Source organism: Brachypodium distachyon, chromosome 1, assembly GCF_000005505.3.
Source record: "Brachypodium distachyon strain Bd21 chromosome 1, Brachypodium_distachyon_v3.0, whole genome shotgun sequence".
In the NCBI taxonomy this organism is placed as follows: Eukaryota; Viridiplantae; Streptophyta; class Magnoliopsida; order Poales; family Poaceae; genus Brachypodium; species Brachypodium distachyon.
In genome coordinates, this window is record NC_016131.3 from 39,190,994 (window position 1) to 39,201,336 (window position 10,343).

Consider the following 10,343-nt stretch of genomic DNA (forward strand, 5'->3'; position numbering starts at 1 on the left):
TCGATGACTGATGGTGATAAGCACAGTTACACCTCCCGGCACTTCAAGGAGTTTCTTGGTCTCGCTGAGTTCGATGGCCAGCCCAAGATCCATGAAGAATAGGCTGCCTCAGATGAAGAAATCGCTATTCTTTATGAAGAAGGATTCTAGGTTGAAGCCTGAAGTGAAGATCTTAAATGACATTCTCCGTTTCACTCTCTCTCCCAAGCAAGGCAGCTCCAGTGAAATTGCTGGTCTTCACCGCAATCTGCTGCTTGCAGTCTACAAGGGTGAGAAGAAGGATTTTGGAGATTACATTCTTCAGACCATAACCCATGCCTCAGCCGATGGTGTGCGTGCCCTACCTTATGCACCTCAGATCATGAAGATTATCTTGCAGTTGTTACGAAAGCGTTTTGAGTTGGAGCATCAGCACAAGTACTTCTCGCTGAAGCCTCAAGACCGAGAGCCGTCTGTGCTTCCTCCTACTTCAATATCTAATCGCCCGTCCAAGGAGTCTTCACAGCTCATTCCGTCGCAACCGCAGTTGAAGCAAGCACTTCGTCCATCTGACTCTCAGTATGAGACCAGCTCTGGCACGGATGGTTCTTTGAAGAATCTGGTAGTGAAGCTCTCCTGCAAGATTGACGATCAGCAGGATCTCTTTGAGAAGCAGGCCGCTCTTTTGAAGAATCAGCAAGTACTGCTCAAGAAGCTGATGTCCCGCAAAGAGAAGACCAGCGGCATGATTAAAGACTTCCTCGCCAAGCACTACCCCGACGTCCTGAAGCCTGAAGACAGCAAAGCTACTCCAAGCCAATAGTCTTCAACCTTTTTGGCGTCTTGATGCCAAAGGGGGGGAAGGAGTCAGGAGGAGGTTTTGCTTTATTTGACTTAGGGGAGTTTGCTTTTTATCTGGTCCTTCGTCGTTTTAAACTTTAGGTCCTATCCGTTCGTGGTTAAAACTCTTGGCTGTGTTGAAGTACACTTAATATTGCCTCTTGCATGAGGATTCTACAATGCCTATAATAAATTTTATCTTCATGCATTTTCGTTCCTCATGCATGCATGTTTACTTCAATACTTGTTGGTGTTGCATCTGTTTACTTCAATTTATGAGCATGTATGAATTCTTATTATTTCTGTTCTAACATTGTACACCATGCACACCCTTGCTTCTGAAGAATATGAAGATTTCCTCACACTCCTAAAGCTCTTTGCACTTGCATTCAAACACAATCTTAAATAGTGCATATCTTCAGGGGGAGTCTTCATATAACTCGAAAGCTAAAACCTTCACACTTATTTTTCCCATCTTTGAAGCTTTAACCGGTGTTGTCATCAAACACCAATAAGGGGGAGATTCAAAGGGAAACCTTTCCCCTGTATGGGTTTTGATGAATTATGACAACATGGTTGAGGAACTAATGAGTTACTCGGAGTGTTTCAGCTTTTAGTTCCTATGAAGAGTTGGTTTAACCAGCATCGACGACCCCTAAAAATTGAAGTACAGGTACTGGCTTGAAGTATGAAGAACTTAGTGAAGAACGGTGAAGAACATGAAGCGTAGCTTTCTTCATAGGTCTTTCCGTAGTCTTTTCTTCACTTGAGTATAGAAACGCCGTACTATTAAGGGGGGTTTGAAGTGTGGAGCTGGTTTAGGTGAAACCTATTTTTCATGTTCAGCTTAGGCGAAAACCATTTTCTATGTGAGTGTTTTTCGTCGCAGTGAAGTATGAAGCATTTCAAGCTTCACAGAAACTTCCGCGTGAACTCTTCACTCTGATTTCAAATGTGTTTGAAAATCTGTCGCTTTCGTTTTGACCACCTAATCTAACCGTTGTGAGATAAAGAGATAAAGTGTGAGCTAGAGTCTCAGGGATCACTTTATCCAACGGGTCACAACGGCCCACCCCGAATGTGTTCGGTGTTGATCCCCAGTGAGTTGTTTTGAAGAACACCTGATAAAACCCTTAGAGTTGAACTGAGCGTGAAGAATGGGATCTCTTATCTAACCGAGCACTTGAAGCTTGTTACTCTTGGTGATTGGCATCACCTAGACGGCTAAGAGTCAGCGTTGAAGAGCAATCGAAGCTTGTGATTTGCCATCAACCAGTCTGTGACGGTCTGGAGATCACCTCAAGATCTACCACGAGTAACTAGGCGAGACTTAGGTCTTAGCTCAGGAGGATTGGGTGGACTTGTGTGTCCGCGAGTCTTGTGTGACTCAGCCCCCTAAACGGAGACGTAGGATTGTGCCAACAATCTTAACTTCGGAAAACAAATCCCCATGTCTTCAAGTCCTGGTGATTTCGTTCCTCAATCTAATATTCTCTGTTGAAGTATAACTGATCCAATTGTGTTTTGTCTTATTGCTGCTGTTACTTGTTCATCTTTCTTCATTCCGCTGCTACTCTAAAATTGCTAAGTGTAATCTCTGTTGTTGAAGTACTGTGACTGTCTTCAGTCTTCAGTCTTCATATTTTGAAGAAAGAATTAAAACTGGTCACATTCACCCCCCCTATGACGTACTCGATCTTTCAGTCTCAGACTCCTCTGCGGGCGTCACTTCATGGCTCCATGCCGCCGTCTTCTTTACCTTCTTCTTGATTGAGAAGGTAGGAAGACTCGGATCGGCAGCCGAGGCGTCGGCTTGGACATAGAACCACTTCAACCTCCAGCTTTGCACAGATTCGCGCTGCTGGAGGGAGAAGTATTTGGCGTCGGATCTCACCTGGAAGTTGACGCTCCCAACGGCGTCCGCCTTCTGGCCTTTGATCATAAAGATCCGCTTCCAAAGCCCCCAATGTGGGCTCACCCCAAGAAACATCACACAGCGTGATGAAGCACGCGACGTGCAAATAAGAGTTGGGGGGCAGATCGTGTAGCTGCAGCCCATAGGCTAACAACATAGCACGGAAAAAGGCGTGAAGGGGGAAAGAAAGCCCCCACAGCACGTAGTCAAGGAAGATAACCCGCTCACCTAGCAGAGGTCGCGGGTACTCATCCTTTGCCGGGATGCGGACCCCGTCAGGGCCTCCCGACAACAAGCCTTCATCCTGAAGTTCTAGGATCTTGGTGCGATGGTCAACCACGCCCGGCCAGGGGATGGCTCCTTTGCCAGCATCTCCCTTTTCGGCATCAGTCTTCGAGCCCGTGGCTTTGGCTTTGCCCATATCCGGACGGTGAGTTTCTTGGTCGCTTGGAAAACTCGCGGAAAGTTTCTGGCTATGGAGGCAGAGAGCTTGAGCGTTTGAGCTGGGGTCGCGAGGAAGAAGAAGGGTAGAAAGGCGTTCCCTTTCCACCCTCCTCTTTATATAAGCCGAACCCTGGTGAAGAATCCGGGCCACAAGATCTTTATCTTGGCCACGTGTCCCACATCGATCAGTATACGAAGCGGTGAAAACAGAAACGGCCACCCACATTTCAGGCGCAAGAATCGATGAAATCATTATGCCTTATTTACTGCGCGAAGTGTGATCGTTTTCCTATTGACGCACGCCAACAGTGCGCCTAGTTGTCAGTCTAGCCTGTGTACCCGGTCTCATCGGCTGACCAAACAGCTCTTTACCTCCATCAGTAACGTCATCAATGACGAAGTCTGACTCGAATATCATGACTCGAAACTATCTTTCATATAGGATGACGGAGTTTATCATAAAAATGTCGAGACTCGTCTTGAGTCTTGATTGTGAATATAAAGACTCTCATTCGAGTCGCTAACTAACCGACTGTTGGTTTATATTGGTTAGAGACTTCATACAGTAAGCTATTATTTATTCTTTACTTACAACAGTAAAAGTAGGGTAACGATCCTGACACAAAACTGTCAATTTTCATACAGTGGACTCAATTAAGTCGCATCGGCTGCGTCACCACAGTTGTTTATGCTCATTCTCATAACAATAAGCCTGTTGGATTTCGTGCAAAGAGCCTGGAGTCGCACCAGCTGCGTTGCTCTCGTTAATTCATGCTCATTGCATGAAGATAAGTCTCATGGATCGTTCCATCGATCCTGAAATCATACTAGCTACGTTATTTTAGCAAACCCATGCTCATGGCATGAAGATAAGACCCGAAAGTTCTCTATCGGTCCTGGAATTGTACCAGCTATGTTATTCCAGTCGAATCCATACTCATTGTATGAAGGTAAGTCCTAAAAGTTAGGTCTGGATATGCATTGACTGCATCCCTCCAGTAATAATTCTCACTTAAGGGTCGCTCCCTGCAACCATGTTCATTACATGAAGATAAGACCCGTAGGCTTCCTATTGGGCCTGGAAACGTACCAGCTGCGTATTTCCAGTACATACAATCTTGACGAACGAGTCGAGTGACGTGGTTATGACTAACCACGTACTCGACTCGAGTATACCCGGTTCAGCCCAGTTGGGGGCGCACAAGGAAGCCTACTACGGCTCAAGATAAGAAAGATTAATTACAGTATATTCCCTCATTGTAACCGACTTGGACTCTACCTTAGACCTACGTTCCTGCAGTATAAAGGACCAGGAGGGGGAGCCAACAAGCCACCCAACTTTAAAAGTCACTTAGACGCACTCATCGATTCTGTGTATCTAGAATCTGCGGCACCCCATTGTAATCGACTCAGCAATACAGATTCGACAAGCAGAACGTAGGGGTATTAACTCATCGAGGGCCCTGAACCTGGGTAAATCGTGTCCCCTGTGTCCTTGTTAGCCGACGGGTTCGCCAACACACACTCGAAATCTTTCCTTGATACAAGTCCATCAATATGGACATTGTCGAAGTCACATCTTCATCATTGGCGCCATCTATGGGAAAGACGTGTGTTGGAGTCGCGATCTCACCGGTTTTAGATCCAGAAAAACCATCATCGACTCAGGCGGAGTCGAGGATCCTCGAGTCCTCTACCGCTCTCCTCCAAGCCAATCCCTCAGTCCTCGACAAGCTTGATGCCCGCCTGGATCTCATATTCGGCGAGTTTCACGCCAATCCGGTATCCTTCGACTACCGTGTCCGACCGTCTCGACTCCGGAAGAGTTGCTTCTCCTTTCTCCCTTAGAGAAAGACCCGTTGACAGGCTCGACAGGGCCACTCAAGGAAACAGACCAAGTCTCCTCTAGGACCTGCTCTGATTCTAAAGCTGATCCGTCCCCGCGTGCGAACAGCTCCGCCCCTAGCGACGCTCGGAACAAGGAAGTTGCCATGACGACCTCACCTTGTCGGGTTCACCCGGCAAAACAGAACAGGTTTCCCTTGGAACCTACTCCGATTCTGAGAGCAATCCACCCCAGTCTGCAAAAAGCCCCGTCCCAGGCGGTGCCGGCAACTGCTCAGAGCGGGAAGGCTGCCATTGCAGCAGCGATCTTGCGCCCAAGTGTGCCATCGCTCAAGTCTTCATGACAAATCCCGTCGCACCGAAGCTGACTCCTCCGGCTGCAAGTGCATCCGCAAATCCACCGGCTGGATATTCAGTGGCAGAGAAGGCTGGAGTCCAGGAAGCTCTTGAGTCAGGAGTTCTCATGAAGGATCCCACCGCCGCTGAATTGCAATTGTATGCCAATTCTCTTGCCAGGGCCCAACACGACCTGAACAAAGAGAAAGAGGATTTCGTCAAGAAGCAAAAGCTTGAAGCTGAGAGGTTGAAGAAACTGGATGAAGATATCCAGGCACACAAAAGTACTCGCTTGGGATCACCTAGGCGAAATGTCTCGCGTCGTGACCACACGACCCGAAACCTGGCTCCAAGCTTCATGTCGGTTGACTGCCACAGCGATATGATTCCAGAAACCCCGGAGGCTGTCTTGCTTGCAGCCAATACCTACCTACAAACAATAGAGCCACCCGACAGTGACCCGCGCTCGCGGCTTCACAAACAGATTCTGGAAGGATTGAATAGGGCAAGGGCTTCTTGTATCAGCATAGATTTCAACAACCGAAGGCCGCCGCGGGACAGAACTCCATCCCGCCGCGAAGGAGAAATCCAGCACGACCTCGACCCGCCTCCTCGAGGCCGTAGGGAGCGCGAGTCGCACTGAAGGGAAACACAGGGGTCCCCCCGGGTCGCAAACCACGACCGGCGAGACAAGTATCACGACCGCTCGCCGTACTCCGACCACGAGGCCGAGACATGCGGAGCGCCTTGATCCAGCCATCACATCCGCCAAGCTAGGATGCCCAGAAATTTCAAACCGCCGATTGATCTAGCCAAGTATGACGGCACTCAAGAGCCCAAAACTTGGTTGGAAGACTACCTCACCGGGATTCGCTGCCAAGGTTGTTCTTGTACTACCGCCATGCAGTGCCTGCAGTTGCAACTCAGAGGCCCTGCACGCACGTGGCTAACCGGTTTACCACGAGACGAAAATGACTCGTGGGATGAGCTCGTCCAAGCTTTCACCCGCAACTTCAGGTCCATGTACAAACGACCCGCTCCCTTGAGAAACTCCGAGCTTGCATTCAAAAAGGGAGAGTCCATCCGTTCGTCCATCCAGCGCTGGACCAACACCAAACATGCTTCTGAGGAAGTCCTCGATGAAGGCGCCATAGACGCCTTCAAACGAGGACTCCGACGAGTCGAACTCAAGGAAGAATTGGGTCGTGTCCGGCCCGCAACCATCAACTACCTAATGGAAATTGCCAATCGCTGGGCCAACGATGAAGACTCAGTTCGCAATGAATGCCACCGATCTCCAAAAGAAGAGGGCGATCGTGGTCACGATGGAAGGAGAAAGCACAAAAACCGAGCATTCGAAGAATCACACCCACCTGACTTCATCGCAGCCGCCTCTCCGTCAGAGTTTGGCTCTTGGGAGAACGGGAATCGCGGTGGAGGTTTTCGAGGTGGTGATAAGCGCAAGCAACAATGGCAGAGAAAAGAGAACCAACCCACCCTCTTCCAACAGCTAGCTTCCCCTTGCCCGTTTCACGTCTACAGGGATGAACAAGGCAACATCAAGCCAAGTCACCCTCTAGCCGACTGCCGGTGTTTCAAGGAACTACAGGCTGAGTTTGCCAGGACAATGTAGTCGGCAGACAGCGCTAGCTTCTCACAACTACCTAGGTCGCATCCGTACCCTAACGAAGGAGTCAATGTGCCTTTGCCACCTCCCATACCAGGAGCTCTAGCCATTGGCGCTCCTCCTCCTTTGCGCCCAGCCAGTTTCACCGGCGCAGTGCACCCAGTGGCTCTTGACCTGTTTGATCCGCTCGATCAACAACATCAAGTCGTAGCTCCTCGACTGATCCAGCCAAAAGGGTGATGGGTCATGAGCTCGGCGAGCCTGAATTGCAGCATTCACTCTGACCTTCTCATCATTAGGGTCAAAGCGAACAGCTGCACAGAAGACGATAAGATTACTTTGCAAACCGACATGAAAGACAAAGTCTTGAGACCTATACCTTGGATTTGACCACTCAGGTTACGAAGTTCTCCAAAGACAAACTCCTCCTGGTTGGTTGCAGCTTTCAGGCTAGACTTGCTACTTTGAGCGTCACCCAGCGTGTCACGCTTCAGCTTAGCGAGCCGAGCCTCAACTTCTTGCAACTGCTCTGGGGACAGAGTCGTCTCAGCTTGACCCTTTTCGCTAGGGTTGGCTGGAACATCGTTGGGAGAGGCTGCCTTTGCAGTTGGAACCGGGTGACTTGATTGTCCTTTTTCCCTCTGCGCGAAAAAAGACTCAAGTTACCCCATCATTTATCCTAAAAACTCCTTCAGGGGTGGAGATAAAGACCTTGGATTTGTTTCCAAAAAAGGGATCAGCTAGAGCAGTTCTTTACAAAGCAAAAGAACAGAAGAAGAAGATTCACAAGGGAGAAAGAGAATCGAATAAGTGAAAGATTGCCGACCTCTGGGCCACCAGATGAAGCTAGGTTTATCTCCTCGATTGATCTACGAGGTTGCCGCAACGAGACCTCAGCCAACTCTTTGCCTTTTCCCATAAAGGGCCCTAGGCTAACCGTATTGCCTGCCCTTGATCGAGTCGATTAAGAGGCTACTCGATGGAGAGGGTCTTCCTCGACGCCATGTGCAAGAGCAAGCGTGAAGAATAACTCAGTGTCGGTCGTTGACTGATGCTGGCAGTACTTCTCTACCGGGTCTTGACTCGCAGTAAAGAAGTTGATGAGCCCGTTCAGCGACTTTGGCACTGACCCATCAGGAAACATTTTCCTGATTACAGTGGTCAGAATATTCGTCACTTGCCGGAGTTTGCCATTGGCTTCGGCGTTGATAACTTCGACATTCTCTAAAGCCTCATTGAAGCTCTGGCTTTTCTTATTAAATTGAACCTCAGCAAAGGCATCAAGAACTCCTGCAAAAGGATAGAGCAACAGTCAAACTTTGCACGGTAAAGCTCCCTGTGTGACAGACACAAACGCTCACCAGCAACAGATCGAGTGGCACTTTCGAGTCGCTTGATCCAAATCTTTTCTCGCTCTTTCTCCACGGAAAGACGGGAGTCCATACGTTGCTGGAGACTACTCTTTTCGACAGTCGCTTCCTTCAGCTCTTGACGACACTGATCTAGCTCTGCTCGAAGTCGCTCCCGCTCTGCCTTCGTCTCCTCGAACTCTTCAATAAGAGTTGTCATGGAGCGGATGATCGGATAAAAACAAATAGCAGTGTCAAGTAATTTCTTCAGCATCACTCCCACCGGGAGGCAAAAACAACAACAAAAGACAAATTTGCTCACATGCTGACTCGGTGCAGGAGTCGTCGCTTGAGGAATGGTCGACTTCCTCTGGTCGTTTCGGAAGGATTAGCCGCTGAGGCTCCTTCGGCGTGAGCTGCCTTTCTTAGTCGGCTGGTCCGACCCCTTCGAGTCCTGACCAGTCGATTGAGTCTCGGGAGCTTTTTCCCCTCGACTGAGCCACCAATATGGATGAGCAACAATTTTTAGAGGTTCAATAAAATCTCTAGAATGCTAAAATAGGATCGCCAAAATGCTCACATGCCAAGGTCGAATCGAGCTAGAAGGCCAAAACGACGAGCCGTAACGGGCCCGTCGGACTTGGTTCTCTTGAACTAAGGTACAGACGCCGACGACTCGATATTCGGGTACCTCGTGCCTGTTGGTCCGGTCTGTATCGGCGGATTATCATCTTCTCTGCCACGCTTCTTTGCCGGTGGAGAAACGCTGTTCGGCTCATTGTCGGGTCCCTGGAATCAAAAGGTATGATCATAAACAATTCATGTCAAGACTGCAAGGTTTGTTACTGGAGGGTCAATCTCGCATGGCTCTGACTCACCCAAGTCAGTGAGCCGTTGAACCTGTCGACACACTTCAGTCGAACGAAATTCCATGGTACTAATCTGGGTCGGGTCACGAACCCCTTGATATGCCCACATGGGATAAGCACGAGCTTGCAGAGGCTGGATTCTTCTCCAGATAAAAGCAACAATGAGGTGAATTCCAGTCACCTTCAGCTGAGGAGTCTCCATGAGAGGCAAGACTTGGGCCATCAGAGTCTCGGCCTCTTCGCCCTCTGTTCCGCCTAACTTATGATTCCAGGCCGTCTTCTTCTTCACCGAAGCTGTCGCGGAGATTTCAGGGAGACTGAAGCCACGCCCTTTTGCAGCACATTCATGACATAAAACCATCTCGATTTCCATCGAGAAAGTGATTCCCTCGCTCGGAGGTTGAAGAATTTGGCATCTGCCTGAGTTTTGATGTCCACACATCCAATCACGTCCTTGCCCTGGCGCTGGATTGTGAACATTCTCTTCCAAAGACCCAGGTGTGGCTTTATACCAAGAAAGCATTCACACAGCATCACAAAGCACGCGATGTGGAGATAGGAGTTTGGGGAAAGATTATGAAGTTGGAGCCCGTAGGCCAAAAGCAAGCTACGAAGGAAATGATGAACTGGGAATGCTAATCCACGGGTGATGAAATCGTAATGCACCACTCGCTCTCCATGCATGGGGCGAGGGATTACCTCCTCGCTGGGAAAACGCGCATGCCCAGGCTGCGGGGACAGCAACCCTTCCTGTTGCATGCCTGCAACTGATGAAGTTGTGACTTTGACAATGTCCATATTGATGGCCTTGTATCTAGGAAAGATTTTGAGTGTGTGTTGGTGAACTCGTCGGCTAACAAGGACATAGGGGACACAATTTACCCAGGTTCAGGGCCCTCGCTGAGATAATACCCCTACGTCCTGCTTGTCGGATCTGTATTGCTGAGTCGATTACAATGGGGCGCCGCAGAGTATAGATGCACAGAGTTGATGAGTGCTTCTAGGCAACTTCTATCTAAGTTGCTCCTCTTGGCTCCCCCTCCTGGTCCTTTATATATGCAGGAACCCAGGTCTAAGGTAGAGTCCAAGTCGGTTACAATGAGGGAATATACTCTAATTAATCTTCTTTGTCTTGTGTC